The 25,416-nt window shown below is 37.9% G+C and overlaps 1 pseudogene; it reads right to left on the minus strand.

Annotated features, from left to right (window-relative positions):
• Positions 1-21,174: 21,174 nt before the first annotated feature.
• Positions 21,175-21,602, minus strand: LOC118626994 (annotated as a pseudogene).
• Positions 21,603-25,416: the final 3,814 nt, after the last annotated feature.

Genomic DNA, 25,416 nt, shown 5'->3' on the forward strand with positions numbered 1-25,416 from the left:
AATAGACTATCTAACCTCACAACTTAAAGAAATAGAAAGCAAACAAAAAGAAAACCTCTGAGCAAGAAGAAGGAAGAAATAGTAAAGATCAGAGCAGAAATAAATGACATGGAAACCAAAAAACAATTTAAAGGATCAATGAAACAAAGAGCTAGTTCTTTGAAAAGATAAATAAGATTGATGGAGCCTTAGCTACACTCACCAAGAAACAAAGAGAGAGAACCCAAATACACAAAATCAGAAGTGAAAGAGGAGAAATAATAATTGACACCACAGAAATAAAAAGGATTGTTAACAAATAGTATGAACAATTATATGGCAACAAATTTGACAATCTAAGCGAAATGGACAAATTTCTAGAAACACATAGTCTCCCAAAATTGAACAAGGAAGAGAAAGAAAAGTAGAATAGACCAATAACAACAAAAGAAATTGAAGATATAATCAAGACTCTCCCAGCAAATAGAAGCCCAAGCCCAGACTGCTTCACGGGTGAATTTTACCGAACATTCAGAGAACAACTAATACCCATTCTTCTCAAACTATTTCAAAATATTCAAGAAGGAAGACTTCCAAATTTGTTTTATGGGGCCAGCATAATTCTAATTCCAAAACTAGAAAAAGACACTACAAAGAAAGAAAACCAATACTCCTGATGAACATAGATGCCAAAACCCTGCACAAAATATTAGCAAATCGAATCCAGCAATACATCGATAAAATTATTCACCATGACCAAGTGGGATTCATCCCAGGGACGCAAGGCTGGTACAATATTCACAAATCAATAAACATGATACAATACAATACATGAACAAAATGAAAGATAAAAATCATATAAACACATCAGTAAATACTGAAAAGCATTTGACAAAACCCATTTCTGATAAAAAGGCTCAGCAATGTGGGAATACAGGGATCATATCTCGACATAAAAAAGGCCATATATGAAAGACCTACAGCCAACATCATACTCAATGGGCAAAAACTAAAAGCATTTCCCTTAAGAACAGGAAGAAGACATGGAGGCCCACTTTCACCACTCTTATTTAACATAGTACTAAAAGTCTTACCCACAGCAATCAGACAGGAAGAAAAAATAAAAAGGATCCAAATTGGAAAGGAGGAAGTGAAACTGTCATTATTCGCAGATGACATGATACTATACATAGAAAACCCCAAAGACTCCATCAAAAATCTACTAGACTTAATAAATGAATTTGGCAAAGTAGCAGGATACAAAATTAAAATCAAGAAATCAACGGCATTCTTATACACCAATGATGAACTCACAGAAATAGAAACTGAAAAAACAATCCCATTTACCACCACAGCAAAAAAAATTAAGGTACCTAGGAATAAACTTAACCAAAGAAATAAAGGACTTATTCACAAAAAACAACAGGTCATTGAAAAAAGAAATAGAGAAAGATATAAAAAAGTGGAAGCACATACCTTGTTCATGGATTGGAAGAATTAACATCATTAAAATGTCCATACTACCCAAAGCCATTTATAGGTTCAATGCAATCCCCATCAAAATACCAATGACAAACTTCACAGAACTAGAACAAATACTTTAAAAGTTCATATGGAACCAAACAAAGACCCTGAATAGCCACAGCAATCTTGAATAAGAAGAACAAAGTAGGAGGGATCACATTACCAGATTTCAGGTTACACTACAAAACCACTGTAATCAAAACAGCCTGGTACTGGCACAAGAACAGGCAGATAGATCAATGGAACAGTATAGAAATGGTCCCAAAACAATATGCTCAATTAATATTTGACAAAGGGGGCAAGAGCATACTGTGGAGTAAAGATAGCCTCTTTATTAATGGTGTTGGGAAAATTTGACAGCTACATGCAAAAAAATAAAACTAGACCATCAACTTACACCATACACAAGAATAAACTCAAAATGGATAAAAGACTTAAATGTGACTCATGAATCCATAAAAGTTCTACAAGAAAATGTAGGCTACAAAATTTCAGACATCATACACAGCAGAATTTTCACTGATACATCACCTAAGGCAAGAGAAACAAAGAAGAAAATGAACACATAGGACTACATCAAACTCAAAAGCTTCTGCACAGTAAAAGAAACAACCACCAACATGGAAAGGCAACTCACTCTATGGGGGAGCATAATTGCCAGTGATACATCAGATAAGGCGTTAATTTCCAATATATAGAGAGTGGTCATACAACATGGCAAAAGGAAGACAAAGAACCAATTTAAAAATGGACAAAGGAATTAAATAGATACCTCTCCAAACAGGACATAGAAATGGCCAAGAGACATATGAAGAAATGCTCTTCATCACTGATCATCAGAGAGATGCAAATTAAAATAAAAATGAGGTATCACCTCACAACTGTCAAAATGGTAGCCATCAACAAATCATCAAATAACAAGTGTTGACGAGGGTGTGGAGAAAAGAAGACTCTAGCACACTGCTAGTGGGAATGCAGACTGGTACAGCCACTATGGAAAACAATATGGTGTTACCTCAAAAAATTAAAAATTGAACTGCCATTTCACCCAGTGATCCGCTTCTAAGAATATACCCTAAGAAGCCTGAAACACCAATCAGAAAGAATATATGTACCCCTATGTTCATAGAAGCACTATTTACAATAGCTAAGATCTGGAAACAGCCCAAACGTCCATCAGTAGACAAATGGCTAAAAAAGCTGTGGTACATATACACAATGGAGTACTATGCAGCTGTAAGAAAGAAAGATCTCTTATCCTTTGAGACAACATGGGGGGACCTGGAGAGCATTATCCTAAGTGAAATAAGCCAAGCGGAGAAAGACAAATATCACGTGATCTCACTTATTAGTGGAATATAATGAACATAACCGTCTGAGGAATGGGGTAGTCCCAGAGACATGGAAGTGGGGTACAGACTGACTATCCCCAGAAGAGGGAGTGGTGGGGGATAGATAAACCACAGAACTTATATGCATGAACAATGGACATGAACAACAAAGCTGGGGACAGGGCGGGGAGGGGGGTGGAAGGGGTATCAGTGGGGGAAAAAGGAGAAACATCTGTAACAGAAATTAATTAGTTTATTTATTTATAAAAATACAATACAATAAAATAAATAAAAATAAATTTTAAAAATTAAAAAATATATATTTTAGCCCGGCTGGTGTGGCTCAGTGGTTGAGCATCGATCCATGCACCAAGAGGTCACCAGTTCAATTCCCGATCAGGACACATGCCCTGTTTGTGGGCCAAATACCCAGTGAGGGGCATGCAGGAGATGGCCAATTGATGTTCTCTCTCATCGATGTTTCTATATCTCTCTTCATCTCCCTTCATTATCTAAAATCAATAAAGAAAAATAAATAAATAAAAAGTAATATTTTATAGAGAAAATGCTCAAGTAATAAAAATAAGAAATATTCTTAAGACAGAATAAGTCTACATATGTATAGAAATACACTGTGGATTGCTGAGCAGTAGCTAATGTCAATATGAAGCCTTCCGGTCTATGTCATCCAAATGTCTTCATTTCTGCTTATTTTCTCTCTGAGATACATTGGTTTTCATTTTTATAAGAAGGATCTAAAATTGCTTCATTTACAGTCACACAGTGTTGGCAGAATCTCAATATTAGTTTATGGCCCTAAAGTAGATATGGCTTTGGTGCACAGTTGTTGTATACAGGTGGAAAATTTATTACCCAACTTAAGCATTTTTCCATATGCATGACTCTGATGGCCACAAGTCGTAAGCAAGTAAGTAACTGGATTTGAGCCAGCATGAAAAGATAGAATAAATTTCAGTAGATGCCTGGGAAATCTAATCCTTTTGAAAAAATATTTCCATCAAGAACATAAATCACAAGTAGAAATTTATGGACCCATCAATAGATGTTTCCAGACAGAAAAGCAGTCTCTTAGGCAATTAGACATTAATTGCATTTCGAGAATGTAGTTCAATGTGCCTGACCATATTTGCAACAATGCCCTGAATATCCTTCTCTTCATCCTTGATTCTAATGATTCATTCTGTTTAGTTCCATCACCTAAATACATAGCAAATTTATTTTTGTACATGCAATTCCATGAAAAGATGCCTAAGATACAATTTTAAATCATTGGCATTTGTCTCATCTTGCTTTTAGAAGTAAAATAATTGAATACAGATTATGCTAAGCTAGTCAGATTTTTATACTGTGGGCTTGTATGGATATTTGAAGCTATATAAACATTGTTATTAATAATTGTGGTCAAGTATAGCATTCTAATGTTCTCTTTCATTAATTCTTTGGGGTGGACTGATTTTTAAAGCATTTTGTTCATTCGCATCTTTTTTGAAACCCTTAAGAAAACTTGTATCCTTCAATAATTCATGTAAAAACTAAACTTATGATTAGAGAATGACCAAAGTGATTTTTCTAATTGTGGCAGCTGGACTTAAAATGGTAATTACAGCTTAATAAGAATTACAAGTGCTTTCATTTCACTGGATGCTGGTTGGTTTTTTTTACTTTTTTTTTTATTATTTTCTTTTTTTATTTATTAAATTTTATTTTTGTTACAGATGTTTCTCCTTTTTTACCCCATTGACACCCTCCTCCCCACCCCACCCCACCCCCACCCGTCCTTGGCTTTGGTGTCCATATCCATTGGTTATGCATACATGCATATAAGTTCTGTGGTTTATCTCTTCCCACCCCCCCACCCCCTCTTCTGAGGGTTGTCAGTCTGTACCCCACTTCCGTGTTTCTGGGTCTACCCTATTCCTCAGACTGTTATATTCATTATATTCCATATATAAGTGAGATCATGTGGTATTTGTCTTTTTCCGCTTGGCTTGTTTGGATGCTATTTTGTACTCTCTCCAATGCTAGTGATGATCTTGCAAGGTAAGTATGAATGATAGCCTATTTTACAAGTGGAGAAACTGAGGCTTCAAAAAACTGAATAACTTGCTGAAGGGGTCATGCAGCTAAGAAATGGCAAAGCTGACATGTTGAACCCAGTTCTCTGGATATACTTTGCATTTACCCCCATGGCATAGCATAACTTGTGCAAAATGTATCTCATTAGTAAGTATAGTCAATCTTGTCTACAGTAGCCAAACCTCATCGTGAATTTGTGTTCAAGTGAACTCCAACTCGTCTAGAATTTTAAATCACAGCCAGTATTTGACTTCCCAGCAGCATCCTCTTTCTCCCATTCACCTCTCAATGTCATCTGGCATAATTTTTAGCTTAAATAAATTTATATACTTTTTCAAGAACTTCACAGAAATCTCATTAGGAAGTTGAAGGTACTTTACTATGTTAAAAACATGAGCAAAATTGCTGGCCTAAAGAAATTAATATTTTAAAATAACAGAAAAATGGCGGCGGAGTGAACGGAGCTACACAGACCGTCTCCCAGAACCAAACTGGAATTACAACTATAACACAGACAAATCGACGGGAAAAACCAACAGAAAAGCAGCTTGCGAGGACCATACAACGAGGGACACTGACTCCATCCCGGTAGGCTTGCGAAGGCGCGAGACGGGGCTGGGAGCCCACGGTCGGCAGCTCGGCAGCGGCCTTAGCTGGGAGCAGCGCCCTCGGGTCACACTCCCAGGCGGCCCCACAGTGCAGAGCCGGGACAGAGGCTGAAACAGCCACAGCCACTCAACTTGGGCTCCGGCAGAGGGAGGGCAGACTGGACTGGAACTGTGTCGGGACACTCGGGGTTTGGAGGGCGCTCAGAGCTTTGGCTGAGTGCAGCCACTCAGGACGGTGGCCACATTGCTCCTTCCCAGGGCTCTGGGGAGAGGCAGCAGCCCCTCCCTCGGAGATCCAACCCCACCCTGTGGGCCATTGAAGTGTTAATTGAGGCTCACTAACAACCAGCATCTGCCCCACCCTCCTGAAAGCCCCTTGGCTGAGCACCAGAGGGAGTTTTTCAATCAACTGACAACCCAAAACTCATCAATTAACCTAGACTGCTAGCCTCCAGGCAAAAAGCTAGAGGATAACAGGAGGTTCCTGGGCTGGCAACTTTAACCAGGAAAGTAAGACTTGACAGTGGTGTTCAACGCGGGTCCTCCCTCGCTCATCTAAACACAGGAGAGGGAGCCACAAACAGCAGAACACCAACACCCACAGGGAGAACTTGACAGGCTCCAAAGCCCACAGTGATAGCTAAAATGGTGAAACACAGAAACAGAAGCCAAATGAAAGAGCAAGACACCTCCACCGAAGATGAGATCAATGTGGAGCAATTAGGCATGTTAACAGAGCTAGAATTCAGAGCCATGATCTTGAGGAAGCTGAACAGCATGAGTAAGGACATAGAGACACTGAAAATAAGCCAAATGGAAATTAAAAACCAACAAGAAGAGATAAAAAATGACATATCCGAAATGAAAAACACATTGGAAGGTTTAAAAAGCAGAGTAGGGGAAGCTGAGGACCGGATCAGTGAATTAGAAGACAGGGTAGAAAAAATCAACCAATCAGAAAAACAAAAGGAAAAAACTATTAAAAAACAGGAAGACAGCTTAAGAGAACTATGGGACAACTGGAAACGTAATAATATTCGCATCATAGGAGTCCCCGAAGAAGAAGAAAAGGAGCAAGGGATAGAGAATATATTCAAAAAAATAGTGAGAGAAAACTTCCCTAATTTGGTGAAGGAAGAAGGCATTCAAGTTCAAGAAGCACAGAGAGTCCCAAGTAAGAAGAACCCAAACAGGCCCACACCAAGACACATAGTAATTAAAATGCCACAAATTAAAGACAAAGAGAGAATCCTAAAAGCAGCAAGAGATAAGCAACAGGTTACCTACAAAGGGAACCCCAAGAGGCTCTCAGCTGACTTCTCACAAGAAACACTACAGGCCAGAAGAGAATGGCATGAAGTAATCAAAGTCATGAAAAACAAGAATCTGAATCCAAGACTACTCTACACAGCAAGGCTATCATTCAAAATAGAAGATCAAATAAAGAGCTTCCCAGACAAAAAAAAAGCTAAGGGAATACATTAGCACCAAACCAGCACTGCAAGAAATGTTAAAAGGACTGCTGTAATTAGCAGTAGAAATGGGAAGAAAAATAAAACCACACTAAACAAAAATGGCAATAAATAAGTACATATCAATAATCACCTTAAACGTAAATGGATTGAATGCTCCCATAAAGAGACACAGAGTAGCTGATTGGATAAGAAAGCATGACTCATCTATATGTTGTTTACAAGAGACCCACCTCTCAACAAAAGACTCACAAAGGTTGAAAGTGAAGGGATGGAAAAAAATTTTCCAAGCAAATGGAAAGCAAAAAAAAGCTGGGGTAGCAATTCTCATATCTGATAAAATAGATTTCAAAATGAAGACCATAACTAGAGACAAAGACGGCCACTACATAATATTGAAAGGATCTATCCAACAGGAAGATATAACCTTGATAAACATATATGCACCCAATATAGGAGCACCAAAATATATTAAAAATCTTCTGGAGGACTTCCAAGGAGAAATCGACAACAATACAATCATAGCAGGGGACTTCAACACCCCGTTGACAGCACTGGATAGATCCTCTAGGCAAAAAATTAGCAAGGAAACAGAGACTCTAAATGAAACACTAGACCAAATGGATTTCATAGATATATACAGAGAATTACACCCCAAAACTACAGAATACACATTCTTCTCAAGTGCACATGGGACATTCTCAAAGATAGACCACATGATAGGACACAAACTAAATCTCTACAAGTTCAAGAAGATTGAAATCATATCAAGCATCTTCTCAGATCACAATGGCATGAAACTAGAAATCAATTGCACAAAGAACATGCAAAGACATTTCAACACATGGAGGCTAAATAGCATGTTATTAAACAATGAATGGGTCACCGAGGAGATCAAGGAAGAAATTAAAAACTTCCTGGAAACCAATGAAAATGAACACACAACAACACAAAATCTATGGGATGCAGCGAAAGCAGTTCTGAGAGGGAAGTTCATAGCACTACAGGCCTACCTCAAGAAACAAGAAAAATTTCTAATTGACTGTCTAACCTCACAACTTAAAGAATTAGAAAGCAAACAAAAAGAAAACCCCAGAGCAAGTAGAAGGAAGGAAATAGTAAAGATCAGAGCAGAAATAAATGACATAGAGACCAAAAAAACAATTCAAAGGATCAATGAAACAAAGAGCTGGTTTTTCGAAAAGATAAACAAGATAGATGGACCCTTAGCTAGACTCACCAAGAAACAAAGAGAGAGAACCCAAATACACAAAATCAGAAATGAAAGAGGAGAAGTAACAACCAACACCACGGAAATACAAAAGATCGTTAACAACTACTATGAACAACTATATGGCAACAAATTCGACAATCTCAGCGAAATGGACAAATTTCTAGAAACACACAGTCTCCCAAAACTATTCCCGGAAGAGATAGAAAACTTGAACAGACCAATAACAACTAAGGAAATTGAAGAGGTAATCAAGACTCTCCCAGCAAACAAAAGCCCAGGCCCAGATGGTTTCACGGGGGAGTTTTACCGAACATTCAAAAAAGAACTAACACCCATTCTCCTTAAACTATTTCAAAAAATTCAAGAAGAAGGAAGACTTCCAAACACGTTCTATGAGGCCAGCATAATTCTAATTCCAAAACCAGAAAAAGACACTACGAAGAAAGAAAACTACAGGCCAATATCCCTGATGAACATAGACGCCAAAATCCTGAACAAAATACTAGCAAATCGGATCCAGAAATACATCAAAAAAATTATTCACCATGACCAAGTGGGATTCATTCCAGGGATGCAAGGCTGGTACAATATTCGCAAATCAATAAACGTGATACACCACATAAACAAAATGAAGAATAAAAACCACATGATCATATCAATAGACGCTGAAAAAGCATTCGACAAAATCCAGCATCCATTTCTGATAAAAACGCTCAGCAATGTAGGAATAGAGGGATCATATCTCAACATAATAAGGCCATATATGAAAGACCTACAGCCAACATCATACTCAATGGACAGAAACTAAAAACATTTCCATTAAGAACAGGAACAAGACAGGGATGTCCACTTTCGCCACTCTTATTTAACATTGTACTGGAAGTCTTAGCCACAGCAATCAGACATGAAGAAAAAATAAAAGGGATCCAAATTGGAAAGGAGGAAGTGAAACTGTCATTATTTGCAGATGACATGATATTGTACATAGAAAACCCTAAAGACTCCATCAAAAATCTATTAGACTTAATAAATGAATTTGGCAAAGTAGCAGGGTACAAAATTAACGTCAAGAAATCGACGGCATTCTTGTACATCAATGATGAACTCACAGAAAGAGAAACTGAAAAAACAATCCCATTTACCATCGCTCCAAAAAAATTACGATACCTAGGAATAAACTTAACCAAAGAAGTAAAAGACCTATTTGCAGAAAACTACAGGTCATTGAAAAAAGAAATAGAGGAAGATATAAAAAAGTGGAAGCACATACCCTGTTCATGGATTGGAAGAATTAACATAATTAAAATGTCCATACTACCCAAAGCAATCTATAGATTCAATGCAATCCCCATCAAAATACCAACGACATATTTCATAGAACTAGAACAAATACTTCAAAAGTTCATATGGAACCAAAAAAGACCCCGAATAGCCACAGCAATCTTGAAAAAGAAGAACAAAGTTGGAGGGATCACAATACCAGATATCAGGTTATACTACAAAGCGACTGTAACCAAAACAGCCTGGTACTGGCACAAGAACAGGCATATAGACCAGTGGAACAGAACTGAAAACCCAGAAATGGACCCAAGGCAATACGCTCAATTAATATTTGACAAAGGTGGCAAGAGCATACAGTGGAGTAAAGACAGCCTCTTTAATAAATGGTGTTGGGAAAATTGGACAGCTACATGCAAAAAAATGAAACTAGACCATCAACTTACACCATACACAAAAATAAACTCGAAATGGATAAAAGACTTAAATGTGACCCGTGAATCCATAAAAATTCTAGAAGAAAATGTAGGCAACAAAATTTCGGACATCATACGGAGCAGAATTTTCACTGATACATCACCTAAGGCAACAGAAATAAAGGAGAAAATGAACACATGGGACTACATCAAACTAAAAAGCTTCTGCACAGCAAAAGAAACAATCATCAAAATGGAAAGGCAACCCACTGTATGGGAGAACATCATTGCCAATGATGTATCAGATAAGGGGTTAATTTCCAATATATACAGAGTGCTCATACAACTCCACAAAAGGAAGACAAAGAACCCAATTAAAAAATGGGCAGAGGAGCTGAATAGACACCTCTCCAAACAGGACATACAAATGGCCAAGAGACATATGAAGAAATGCTCAACATCACTAATCATCAGAGAGATGCAAATTAAAACAACTATGTGGTATCACCTCACACCTGTCAGAATGGCCGCCATCAACAAATCATCAAACAACAAGTGTTGGCGAGGGTGTGGAGAAAAGGGGACTCTAATACACTGCTGGTGGGAATGCAGACTGGTGCAGCCGCTATGGACAACAATATGGTGCTACCTCAAAAAATTAAAAATTGAACTTCCATTCTACCCAGTGATCCCACTGCTGGGAATATACCCTAAGAAGCCTGAAACACCAATCAGGAAGAATATATGTACCCCCATGTTCATAGCAGCACTATTTACAATAGCTAAGATCTGGAAACAGCCCAAGTGTCCACCAGTAGACGAATGGATCAAAAAGCTGTGGTACATATACACAATGGAGTACTATGCAGCGGTAAGAAAGAAAGATCTCTTATCCTTTGAGACGACATGGAGGGACCTGGAAAGTATTATCCTAAGTGAAAGAAGCCAAGCAGAAAAAGACAAATACCACATGATCTCACTTATATACGGAATATAATGAACATAACAGTCTGAGGAATACAGTAGACCCAGACACATGGAAGTAGGGCACAGACTGACATCCCTCAGAAGAGGGGATGGGGGGTGGGGGGGTGGGAAGAGATAAACCACAGAACTTATATGCATGTATGCATGACCAATGGACATGGACAACTAAGCCGGGGACAGGGTGGAGGGGGGGTGGGGTGGGGGGTGCCAATGGGGTAAAAAGGTAAAATATCTGTAACAAAAAAATAAATAAATAAATAAAAATTCAAAAAAAAAAAAAAAAGAAATTAATATTTTAAAGAATTTTAGTCTCCTTCACTTCAGAAACCATTGTTTGGATTGTGTACATATTTTTATTTATTAGTAAAATAATTTATCCTTTCTTGAATAAAGCTCTCATCTCAGACAACAATATCTTTTTTATTTTAGTTAACCAACATAGTAATAATTTGTACTCATGCTATTCTTGCAAATAGAATGTATTCATAAATAATGTCATACATATTCATAAGTAATTATTAGCAAATTCAATAAATTATATACATCATTTTAGTTTTTCAGGTTGTAATTGATATTATAACATAATATACTACCTTCTATGACTTTTCAGTTTTATTTAGATGTTTCTACTTAAAGCTAAAATTCTTCAAATTATGCCTGATGCTTTTCCTAGAGTCTTCTAGGGGGTGAATATTATTCATTATTTTTCAGGTTTGTGGAGTGCCTTAAATGAGCGTTAGAGAATTCAGCCTGATTCCTGACCTTTGAGAATTTGCAATTGAAAGTAACGTGACTTACTTTTTATTTGCTGCACATATATCCCTGAAATTCTTAATCAGGGGGTCATTTATCTCAGTACCACCACTATCTGAAAAGAGCTGAAAACTGAAAGGAAAAAAATTGAAAAACAAAACAAAAACATTCTTAGATGTCTTTTGGGAAGCCAAAATCAATGTTAGAGCCTATGGCCCATGCTCTGGATCCCTGTTTTCTAATTATATGAGAACCTAGGACCTTAGCATCAATTTAACCTGACAGTAGATGTATTCTAACTACGTTGCCTCATCTCCTCCTCACTGTTCCATTTCCCTTTCTCTTTGTTAACATACTCATTTGGGATCTTTAAGTTTTATCTCCCCGCATATCTTGGCATCTGCAGTGCCTCCACCTACACTCAGGTCTTCACTCTATTTCTCCTGACCGCAATAACTACCTCCACAGTAGCTCCAGCCTCCATTCCCCTTTTAGATATCCTTCACCAAGGTGGTGCTAGTATAAAGCTAGTGGAATCAATCATATCACCCTCTGTCTTAAATCTTTACCATTAAAGATTCCCACACACCTGCAGAATTAAGTAAGGGCTCCTTAGCATGGCGCTTAAGACCCTTCATTCACTGGCCCCTGCTACCTAGAGACCAAGTGAGGAGTGCAGCTAAGGGGGCTGAGAGCTATGTATTAGACTTGCTCACCAGTATTGCCTAGTCTTTGGGGAGGTGACCTCAGACTTTGCACAGTAGTCTAATGTGGTGAGTGGCCTTCAGAGACTCCTGCATATCTAGTCTTCTCGGACCTTTGAGAAAACGAAAAGTCAACCGGATTAGGAACAGCTGTTCTTTCTTAACCTAACATAGTCTATGAATTGGTCAAATTCAGTTGATTGAATGTTTTTTATTATTTTGAAAACATAAACTTTTTTCTATTAAGTGTAAATTCATGAGATTTTTTTTCAGTCTCCAAAATCCAATAACGTTAATTGATTTAGTGGAAAAGATATTGCATTATGAGTATTTTGAAAATTATATTGCAAACCTAAAACTAATATATTATTGAACTGAGCTTTCATTGAGAACTTATTAGAAGGATTTTAAAATATTTTATTACATAATGTTTAATATAGATAATTTTTAAAATGACAGCATAGAATATTTAACAACTCATAAAAAATTTGAGTCAATGTTTAAGCAAATAAAATCAGTTTGTAAATATCATTTTAACAAAATTATTTTTTTTCTCCAAAAGAAACATATTATTTTCTCTTTTTTATTGTTTTGTTGTTGTTAAGTATATAGATGCAAGGAACATAGAAATCAGAAAGTGATATTCTTAATATCCTCCATTATTCTAGGACATGTTTCTTATTTAATTTTTGGCTTATTTTATAATATTTGTAAGACAGATACCTTATGTTAACTATAGGTTTTTCATGGACTGCAAAATAGATTTTTAAAAATATGTTATAAGGCATCTTTATCTTCTTGCAAGTCATGTATAAGGAAGTCTGAGGGTACACAATAGCCTGTGAGTAAATTTATACTTTAGGAATTTACAAAGGACTCATTCAGCAAAAACATAAATTTTATGTAAATTTTACTTAAGAATAAAATAAAAGTCAGATGCTCCGATTGAGGTGGATTAGGGGCTACGGGGCTAGTTAGCTTCCCACTGGAATTTTCTCTCCAATTTTTCTAGTCCTTCACTCTGGCCCAAGCTAGACTCTGCACCATGTGTATACATAGTATAACCATAACTAATACAAAACAGTAACCATAATAGTCACAGAAAAGACATTACACATATAAAATTACAGAGACTTGTCCCTGGCAGGTGATAGGAGACACATCCAGCCTTTCCTGTCAGGATACTTCAGCAACAAAGGGCAGAATAACAGACTAAAAGTGATTCAACAATAGGGATTTGTTATTATATAAAAGAAGTCTGATAGCCTTGGCCGGTTTGGCTCAGTGGTTAGAGCATTGGTCCGACAACCAAAGAGTCTCGGGTTCAATTCCAGTCAAGGGCACATACCTCGGTTTCGGATCATCCCTGGCTCTGGTTGAGGTCGTGTGGGAGGCAGCCAGTCAATGTGTCTCTGAGATGAATGGAAAAATATCCTTGGGTGAGGATTTAAAAAAAAGAAAGTCTGGTAGTAGAAGGTTTCAATTAAAGTTCAGCTTCAAAGAAGCCACCAGGGACTCAGGCTTGTCCTCTTTTTCCTCCACCATTGTTGAAATATCTACAATGAGCTTCCTTTCATGGTTGCAAAATTGTTATGCTTCTAACTATAACCATCATGTTCACACATGACAATATTCAAAGAAAAGAAAGAATCATTCTTTTTTTATATACGGCCTAAAATTAAGGCCAAGTAGTACGTGTTGGCTTGACATCTGGTGAAACTGGGGGTCTCCTATGTTCTAACTGAGTCTACACCCCACACGCTTCCTTAGATAAGATCCTCTAGCCAAACAACCTTTCTTATCAACATGACCAGTTCCATTCCTGCTCATCCGTGAATAGCATACTTCAGTTCCCTCATGGCCCATGGAGTTATTCCAACAATCCGTTCACATCCTTTCACAGGAACCAGGGGTCTCCTCATCCCCTTGTTACTACAAAGCTCCTGGTTGTTCACTCTGTTTGGAGAGTGTAGCCCCCAGGGGGCCCTGCACGGCACCATGCCTTCCTCCCCGGGCTGTCTGTGTCTCTCATAGACTGCTGTCGATCTCACCTGTCCAGTGTCAAGTGTCATGTTTTCAGCCAGGCCCATAATCCCTGGGTATGAATCTCTTCCCCCTTCTCCAAGGACATAAACTGGAAGTTATTAAAACAATCAGCGAAGGAAATCATTCCCTGAACTTCATCAGAAAACTTCCTTTAAGTTCCCTTATGTCTCACCTCATCAGAATTAAATCACACGCCACCCCTAAGCTAATCGCTGCCCTGCCAAAGAGGATGTAATGATCTCGAGTGGTCTAGACTCCTCAGGCACCGGCCTCTGCAGGCTGCACAGGGCTGCCTGAGGTCAGGGCAAGACTGGGGTTCTGTTAGCCAGGAAGCAAAGGAGAATGGCTGTCAGGGATGCAATCAGCATCATCACAAACATCTTGTCAAAACCCTCTAACCCATCTTTAGTATAACAGGACTGTCTGTGTAAAGGAGAGCAGCAGCCTCAGGTCTGCTTGCAAACCAAGTGTGTGGTCATTTGGTAAAGCATCCACAGAAACAAATACACTGAGTTTTACTACGTGTTTGTTTTTAAAGAATAATCTCCGAGGAGACAGAAACAAATAAACCTGAAGCCAAATGAAATGATTTTGAGTACCAGGTCCTCCAATTTTAGCTATGTGACTGTGGATAATTCCCCAGTTTAGGAGGTAAATTATTAAGCCTCTCTGAACCTGTTTACTCATCCACAGAAGGGATAATGATGACTATTATATTAGTTAGAGTTCTCCAGAGAGAGAGAGAGACACACACACACAGATTTATTTTAAGGAATTGGTTTACATGATTGTGGTGGTGTGGCAAGTCCAAAATCTGCAGGGCAAGCAGGCAGACTGGTGTTCCAGGGAAGAGTTACAGTTCAAAGGCAGTCTGCTGGGAGAACTCCTCTTTTCCCTTGAGAGATGAATCTCTTTCTATTAACACTGTCAACTGATTGGATTTGGCCCACCCCTATTATGAAGACTAATCTGCTTTACTCAAAGTGTACTGATTTCAGTGCTAATGTCATTTATAAAATACATTCATAGAAACATTCAGAATAATATTTGACCAAATACCTGGGTATTGTGCTCTAGCCAAATTGACATAAAATTAACCATGACAACTCTTATTTACTCTTATAGAGTAAATAAGAGAACACATGCAAAATAAAAAGAAAGATAACAACATATGTTACTATTAAATATTAGTGCTGATGATGAGGTAACATGATATACTACAAAGGACATCAGTTTTGGAATCAGACAACTCCAAAGTCAAATTTTAACTTGATGGTGTTCTGCATCTGTGACTTTGTTGACCTTAAGCTCTCTGACCATCAGATTCCCCATTTATAAAATGTGAGTAATAAAACCTAGCCAATCAGGGTATATGAAGGTTAAAGAATATGTTAATTCAATGGGGAAAAATAAAAGTACTGTGCTAGGTGGAGACACACGTTAATGTTCCTACCAGCTCGCTCTCTCTCTTCCATCCCCCTCCTTCCTGCCCCTCTTGGTCTTCACTGCCCTTTGCACCCCTGTGGTTTACAGGGATGCTGCCGCCCATCTGAAATGACCTGTGGAGAAGGTGAGCGGAGAGGTGGGCAAGGTCTAAGGGTGTATCACTGAATTTTTTCACTGAAATACGACCCTCTGGAAGAATCCTGTTTTAATAAATATGATTTTATCATAAGATTCCATTTCATAAAGTGATTCCCACATCCTGGCTGATGGCCACTCTTGCATGAATTTGCTGATCTGGTTTCAATAAATTATATCAAGAAAAAATGTTGTAGACAGATGGATTCCCAAGCCTGTGCTTGCTGAAGTCAGCCAAATTGGCAATTAAATTGTAATTTTCATTCCATATTTATACTTTTTGTACTACAACGAAATGTGTTCAGCAAGATTTCAGTGAAGTTAAAAACCAGGCGAAGTGGAAAGAACACTAGCTCTGGGGTCATTCTAAACCTGGTTTGAATCCAAGCTCAGCCACTCTTAAACTCTATAACCCTGGGTAAGTTTCCAGGCCTTGATTTCCTCTTTTAAAATGGGGATAATAATACTGCTACTGTTCCAGATAAACACAATGGTTAGAAATACTGACTGAAGGTATCTGGCACATTAAAAAAAAAAATGTTTTAACAATATACTATTGTCATTACAGGGATTTTCTAGAGTTCAGAAAGGACTCTAAGAGACAAGCTTGAGTGTGAGTGAGTTCGGAAAGTCTGTGAGCTACAGAGTGAAGAAGAGGTTGAGCTTAGCAGGCAGAGAACAAATGGAAATGAAATAAGCAATATCTCTCCTGCTGGGAGACAGTCATCTAACTTAGAAATAAAATTAGCAAAGCATTAGTGAGACTTTCTCAGGTGTGTTATGATATAAAGCCCCTGGTATCTAAAGAACAGAAAGAAAATTTCCGGCTTTTCCAAGATGACTAGCAGAGAACTTCCCTGCGCATCCACGGAACCTATGTGACGATTGAGCAGACCTGGACTAGGAGTGAAGTCTCTTAGTTTAAACTCTGCCAGTGAATTACTGTGGGAAAAGACAGACAAGTTCCCAGGAAAGAGAGTAAACAAAAGACCAGTTGAATTACTTGCCCAAGGATACAGGTATCAGAATTAGTTTGACTATAAATAACAGGAAACTGAAAGTAATATTGATTTAAGCAAGACAGAAGAAGCAGCCAGTCCAGGGCTGCTTGCTGATTCCACAACCATCAAGTTTCTATTTTTGTGCTTCATATATTTTATTTTTAAGATTTCTCATGAGAAACAGACTCATAGCTGTCAGAGGGGAGGGGTAGGTGGGCTGGGTGAAAAAGGTGAAGGGATTAAGCAAAAACAAAGCCAACACAACAAAAAAACCTCAACAATATGGTCATTACCAGAGGGAAATGGGGTGGGGGGAGGTAGAAGAGGGTATGGGGGGATAAATGGTGATGGAAAGAGGCTTGATTTGGGGGGGTGAACACAAAATACAATATACAGATGATGTATTATAGAGTTGTACACTTCAAACCTACATAATGTTATTAACCAATGTCACCCCAATAAATTCAATTTTTTAAAAAGATTGCTCACAGTCCAGGATATCTAATGGAGAGCCCACCATCACATTCCAAAGAGCAGGAAAGATGAGTGGACAGAACTGTGAAAAAGAGTAAACATTTGCTGAGTCAGCAGCCTCCCAGAACTTGATCACATGACCAAATCAAACCTCAGAGAGGCAAAATACGGTATTTTAGATGAGCATATTGCTTTTCCAAATAATATTAGGGCATAATTACTAAGGAAAAGGAGATTATGGCAGTACAAGAAAGAGATGAGAAATAGGCCTACTGCTTTTTTTTTAATTAGCCCATGCCTTAGTGGTGTGGTGATTTTAAAATATGTCCAAAAATTATTTGACACTTTTCTCTTCAACAAGTGGAGCCTAATTCCCTTCCCCTTAGGTGTGGACAGTACTGAGTAGTTCAATGAATAGTCATGATGGAAGTGGCCATGTTAGACTTCTCATCTGTATGAGATAATAAATACTTGCTGTTTTAAGCCTTTAAGATTTGGGGTAATCATACAACAAGAGATCATTAACACTGATGATGAAAATATCTAAACACCAAAATAGATCCTGTATGCTTGGCCCATTTTTTCTAATCATTCAATATTTTCTGAACACCTACTATGGCCCAGGCACTGTTGTAGACACAAGAGATACATTCTAGTAGACAATCAAGTAAATAATATGTGGAATGCCAAGAGAAAAAGATAAATGCATGCTATCAGTCAAAGTCTTACATGCAGGTAATCGAATCCACTAGTTGTCTCAGCAAGAAGGAATTTAAAGGCTAATAGAAAGCTCACAAAACAACCCTCTATATCACAAAACTGACCTCATAGGAAGTTGCTTTGCCGCTATTACTGTTACTGACCTTTGTGCCATGCTGCCTTTGCCATGGTCAGGAAAGCTGCTTTTGCTCCTGCCACCCCAGGAGTTCCTGGTTTCTGCTGACACATTAACACAATGATTGCCCTCGTTCAGCCTTACGGGCCATGTGGCTACCTTCCAGATCATGACCTTCCACCTAATTGCTGGTATCTGCACTTCATTGTCAAGAGAGGCTGGAGAGCCCTGGCCTGTTTGGCTCAGCCTGTGGACAAAAGGGTTATGGGTTCGATTCCTGGTCCAGAGCATGTACCTGGGCTGCAGGCTCAATCCCTGGCCCCGGTCAGGGTCATGTAGGAGGTAACCAATTGATGTGTCTCTCTCACAAAGATGTTTCTCTCTCTCCCTCCCTCCCTTACACTCCCTGGAAAAATATCCTCAGGTGAGGATTAACATAAAAGAAAAAAAGAGGCTGAAGACTCTAGATTTTGTTTGTTTGTTTGTTAATCCTCACCTGAGGATATTTTTCCATTGATTTTCTTAGAGAGAGTGGAAGAAAGGGAGAGAGGGAGGGGGGGAAGAGAGAGAGAGAGAGAGAGAGAGAGAGACAGAAACATTGATGTGAGAGAGACATCATTTGGTTGCCTTCCACCTGACTCCGACCAGGGCCAGGGATCAAACCTGCAACCCAAGTATGTGCCCTTGAATGGGAATCGAACCCACAACCCTTTGGTGCACAGGCCATTGCTCAAACCACTGAGTCACACCAGCCAGGGCTAGATTTTTTTAACTCTACATTAGAAAAATTGAAGTCTGTATTGTATTCACAATATGAGAAACTATTAAAATGACGAGACAATGTGAAAAATAGTGGGGTAAATCATAAATGACATACATCCACTCTGCCAAGTAAGAGAGGCTGGAGAGTCGGGGTGCTCCTTTTGATAAGGTGGTCAGGGAAGATTTCCCTGAGAAGCCAATATTTGAACAGGGACCTGAAGGAAATAAAAGAGCAAATGCGGAGGCCTTGAGTATGAAATGGCATATTTGGTATTTGAGGAACAAAAACCTTTTTTTTTTTTTCTATGTCATTAAACCTTTAATTTCATAAACTGCTTTCAAAAATCATGTTCAGAGTGGAGATTTTCCAAGGTACTGGAGTGGGCAGGTGGACACCACAGAAGCCCAGCCCTGACCTTTTCAGCAAATACTCTCTGCCTACTTGCCTCCAGCCCCTCTGTTCTGTGAACTCAGAGAGCAATGGCCTCAAGGTGGTAGCAGGATTGAGCTGCGTAGAGGAGCCAACTGGAAGACGGCACCCAGAGGTGAGACTTGAGCATCAACCCAAGTCTGAGAATTGGGTTCTCACATGCACTCAAGCATACAACTCCTGGGCTGTTGGGTCCATGGTAATGGGACCCCAAAGCCTCTCAGCTCCCAAAACCTCTAGCATATACTCAGGTCTGGCAGAGAAAGCCTGAGGCCAAGCAGCTCCTGTCCCTAAGGATGGACAGAAATTCAAACAGGATACCAGATACCTATTTACAGAAGATGCCAAAAAGTCTCCAGGGAAAGAATTTATTCTAAAAAGAAAGATAGTCAAGTCACACTAATTAGATTCAGAGAGAAGTAGGCAAGATGGGAGGAAAGGAGTGAATTAAATACCACCATGCCAAGCACTCAGATCTTAGTAGATCAAACCATCCAGTACTCACCTGCACCCTAAGGTAAACAGCTATCATAAAAAAGAGTGAAATACTCAATGATCTGAACTGGTACAAGATTACAACCTGCTGGCCCCAGCAATTTGTGCAAAGGTGAGCAAGGGCAGAAACGACCACAGCAGAAAGAAGATGAGTGTTATAAAAATAGACACTGGCAGCAACCAAAAACAGGGTTTATTTTTAGCACACCATGTTAGAGCTGTCTTTCTTGGAACAATTAAAAGCAGAAGATATCACAGAGACCTAGTGCAGGAAATGAAAAACTTGGCTAATGTGAGGTAGCAAACAAGACTAGATTATGAGTCCCACACGGGATCTGTAGAAATCCAGTTCAACTCAGAAAACCTGCAAGAACTGTTAGTTTTCATTAAATGGGAAGGTATGAAGCCAGAAAAGTGGCAATGATCCTCAGACATTAACCAAGTGCTATTAGGATCATTCCTAAATATTTGAAGTTAAAGCAATTCCTTTGTGATATAACAGTGTGTTTGGGGCATTTGGGCACGAGAAGAGGCTGATGTAAAAATAAAGTCTGATGGACAACAAAGACGGGGACGGGGCGGGGGTGGGGTGGTGAGGGGGGTGCCAATGGGGTAAAAAAGGAGAAACATCTGTAACAAAAAAATAAATTAATTAATTTAAAAATAATAATAATAATAATAAATAAAAGTCTGTGAGTAGGTGGGGGTGTGGATTGGGATGGTCTCATTAATATCCCCTACTTAATCTCAGTTATCTTGCTTCTTTCACAAAAGAAAGTTATTCAGTTCCCAAATCTATTGACAACTGTGTAGCAAGACAAAGGTTCATATTGTATATTGTATAAGGATAGCATATCCAAGAAATATATTTCAAAGCAGTCCCAGCATTAAAAGTGTATGTTTGGTAACTCTTCCTGCCATTGTTAACACATTGCTTGAAGACAAAACTCATTTTTCCCTATGTACATTAACTTGATTTGTATATGAGATAAAGAAGTATAAACAAAAGCCAAAAAGCTATCAGGTTACCTTTACCCTGAGTAATGGACCTTCAGGGCTTTCTTTGTTCCAACTTGAAGCATATATTTGGCTCAACTTTCTTCCTTTGTATCACTTTATTTTTCCCTAAGTATAAAAACTGTTTATTAATAGATAAGGCCCACAGATTTATTTCTTCTTGAGCACAACCACAGTGCGACCTCGTGGTCTTGGTATGCTGGCCTTGAACACAAAGACCCCAGAAGTGGCATAGCCCTTTGTGGACCCGAAATTTCTTAAGCCACTCCACGTCTTCATAAAGCTTGTTGTCCAGACCATTGGTCAGGATCTGGCCATATTTTTCATCCTTCATATCCTTCTGTCTGTTCAAGAACCAGTCTGGAATCGCGTACTGATCACACATTCCTCCTCATCCTCTGTGAGCTCTCCTGCCCTATCGGTGAGGTCGATGTCTGCTTTCTTCAACACTACATGAGCATATCTTTATGCCACACCCTTAACTGCAGTGATGGCAAAGGCTGTTTTCCATTGCCTGTTGATATGGGTGTTGGTACTCGAAAAATGTGCTGGAACGTCTCAGGGATCACTAGAGACATGGCAAAGCGACATGTAGACCTCCCATGGAAAAGCCACATCACTTCTTCATGTCACAGAGGCAGTAGGCAACTCAACACACCAAAATGAAGAATTAATGACAGTGATCTCTTTAGTTTACCCAATAGGTTTCTATCAGGGAAAACCTCTTTTCCAGTCCTTGCCATTTTTACTACTCAAAGTACCAGCATTCCTGATCTCTACTGAGTAGTAGTGTTTAATCTACCTTACTTCATCCAGTCACATAAACTAGTTACTATCCTTGCCATTTTATCAATGAGGAATGTGAAGTCCAGAGAGGTCATTTATACAGCTAATAAAAAAAATAGAATTGGACCTACATTTACCTGGCTCCAAAACTCTTTTCTATGACAACTGGCTCTTGCTTTTTGCTAATCTTTATGATGTTTTTCAGAATTTCTTATTACAACTGACCTATTAGATAAAACATGTTATTTGTAGATTCCAAATTTTGAAGGTATCAGACATATCTTATTTATCCTGGCAAAATATCTAATATTTGTTAAATATTAGTAGCCATTACCTTGATAATCTGTCTTCTGATTACCTATCCAACCTCTGGAGGCAGATCATCCAAGTAGTTGTAGGTTATGGTAAAGTCTTTAGATTTTAGTTTAGATGTTAAGGGGAGACATTGGATAATTAGAACCAGGGAGTAACACAATCTGGTGTTAGAAGCAGGGACACAAGTCAGAAGGCAAGTGTTCAATCAAGAAATGGTGGTGGCTTGGTCTATAACAGATGAGAAATGGTCAGTTTGGGGATATCATTTTCTAATTGAATCTGGGGCATCAGAAAAAGAGAAGAGTGAGAGATGATTCCAATTCAGTGAATGCAATGCAATTTACTATGATGAGGAATACTGCAGGAGGAGTAGAATTAGAGGAGGTTGAGAAATTAGAAATTCCTTTTTTAGACACTATATTTGATATGCCTGTGAGACATCTTATTATACATTAGAAGTAGTTCAAGGAAAATTCTGGACTAGAGACATAATTTGGATATAATTATATATAATTAGTATGTAAATAGTTTTAAAGTCTTGAGATAGGTCATTTAGGGTGTGAGAATAAGTAGAGAAAGGAAGAGATCTGACTGAGTCCTGGCTTCTCCAAGATTTTAAGTCTGGAAAAGGAAATTATAGAGCAAACGAGGATGAGTGATAGTAGTCCCTGAGGGAATTAATGTGGGATATCTCCAAAACCAAGTTTTATAAAATCTGGGAAGAGGAGGCAGTGTTTAGGAAGGAGAAAGCAAAAAAGTCTATTATATGCTCTTGAAATGAGGATTGAATATTGACCTTGACTTCAGCAACATGGAGGTCTTAAGAGTTGTTTGAGGGGAATGATGGAAATGAAAGCTTGGTTGAAATGATGACACTAGCAATTGGGAGGCAAAGAAGGCAAGAGAGATAGCCTCTATTAATACCTACTTCAGGAAGTTTTCTATAAAAGGAGAAACCAAGAGATCATACCTAAGAGGTGTCATGGCATCTTTTATATTTAAGAATTGGAAATGTTATATCATGTTTTTATGCTGATGGGGAAATTTGATGATGTAGGAATTGCAGTAGATAATTATAGAAATAAACTCCATGAATAGCCAGAGAGGATTGGGTCTAGAACTCAAGGGCATGGATTCACCTCAGGTAGGCACATTGACCTTCAGATTGCTCCTGAAGAACAATAGAAAGGAACTCAGTAATAAAATCAGAAGCAAGGTCACCTACTAAGAATTTAAAGGGAAAGAGAAAGCTTTAAAGACAGGAAAAGTCTTCTCAGAAAATGGAAGAGTGAATAATTAGAAAAATATAGTAAAATTCACATCTAATGTTTTATCCAAATCATTAACTTTACTTAAGACTGTATGTACTTAGCAAACACCTTAGGATGAACTAAATTCTATATGTTCCAATTTCTGAATAAGTTAGAATGAGAGAAAGGACTGCTCTCTACTTTGTGCTCAACTAAATCACTGTGCATAGGACATTGTCTATACATAGGAGATATGCAAGAAATGTTTGGTAACTGAATTAGTAAATGAGGAGCCACTGTATTTAGCTCTGTTGTCCCAGATGATCTTCTCAGCCATAAATATTTACCTTCTCACCTCATCTTAGCTCATTTTAAGCAGCACTACTCAATTGATTTTTTTTTTTAATATGTGGCCATTTTTAGAAAACATTTTGTAGTTTATTTATTTTTAATTCCCCAAAATATTGTTTGCAGTATCTAATGGAGAATTTTAAAGCTTCATGAACTAAAAGGCACACATTGCCAAAATTAAATGAATATTTTAAAAAGAATGAAAAGTTTGGGTAGAGTTCAAAATTTTAAGCTCTCAAGGAAAAAGAATGCACAAAACTTGGGATTTTAGTTTCTCATATTCTCATATTCTCATATTCAAATATCCAGACTGGATTAAAAGAACAAAAAGTTTAGGACAAACTTCCAACTATGAAATATACTAAAAGACTCGTAAGCCAAAATCCCACTAAATAACCTGCCTAGCAACCATATTTTTTTTACTTCAATGTGTTTATCTACAGCAACAACGGTACAAATTTTACTAAGTCCCAAGCTATTTCTAATCATTTCACAGAAATGGATGGCTTTGTGTTTTATTAAAAGAGAAGAACAGAAGGTCTGCTACTCCTCAACCACTGAAGTATATTAATCTTATTCTTTCCCACAAAACTGTTACTAAATATGTGAAAAAAATTTTAATTTCTTAGCAAACATAGAATGCAAATAACAGCCAATTAAGCAGCATTTTCACCTATTAAAAAAGGAAACAAACATTTATATGTATATAGGTTTCCCACATTTTATATGATTCTTCAGTGTGGGGTTATTGGATGAAATGCTATGAGCAATTTTATAGCTTTGGAAATATATAGCTACATTACTTTAGAAAAATGTAACCAATTACTATACCAAAAGTACAAATTTCATAACATTCTTCCAGCATTGGCTTCTTGGCATTTAAAAAAACGTATTTTTACTTAATATACAGTAAAATTCACTCTTCTTGGTCTAGGTTCTATGAGTATTGCTAAATGTGTACAGTCACATAATCACACCACAGTCAACATACAAGACAGGTCCGTCACCCTCCAAAGTGCCCCTTTGCGATCATACTTTCTCCACCTCAGTTCCAGGAGCCCACTGGTCCATTCTTTGTTCTTATAATTTGCCTTTTTAAAAATGTCATGCACTTGGGCACATAAGTCTTTTGAATCTGGATTATTTCATTTAACACAAGGCATTTGAGTTTTTTCCATATTGCTGCATGAATCAATAGTTTTTTCCTTTTATCGCTGATAGCATTCTATTGTGTGGATGTATCACAGTTTGCTTATTTATGATCAGTTGTGTTTTTAGCAGTTTTGATGATTTTAAATAAAAATTTGTTCTAAACATTTTTATACAAGTTTTTACTTGAATTTAAGATTTATTTCTCTTCAGTTAGTTGGCTTCTATTGTTTTACATTTATTGTATATTTACTTTGTGGTTTTTAATTCAAGTTCTCCCGGGAAATATTGCACCCCAGTTTGAGCAACATAGGCTCAGATAAAGTCATGTCTAAGACAGTGTACAAAAAGCTCTTAGCATGTAGTTGAAATTTGGATAGTACTAAGGGTACAATGATACTTTCATAAATAGAATTAATTGTGAAGCCTTAAAATACTCAGACTAGTTGATTTTTTTTAAACTAATGAGTCCAGCATTGAAACTTACTTGGAATGCTGTGTTGATTATGAGAAACAGGTAAAAAGAGACAAAAGCTTCTCA

The sequence above is a fragment of the Molossus molossus genome, unplaced genomic scaffold, assembly GCF_014108415.1.
Source record: "Molossus molossus isolate mMolMol1 unplaced genomic scaffold, mMolMol1.p scaffold_m16_p_12, whole genome shotgun sequence".
In the NCBI taxonomy this organism is placed as follows: Eukaryota; Metazoa; Chordata; class Mammalia; order Chiroptera; family Molossidae; genus Molossus; species Molossus molossus.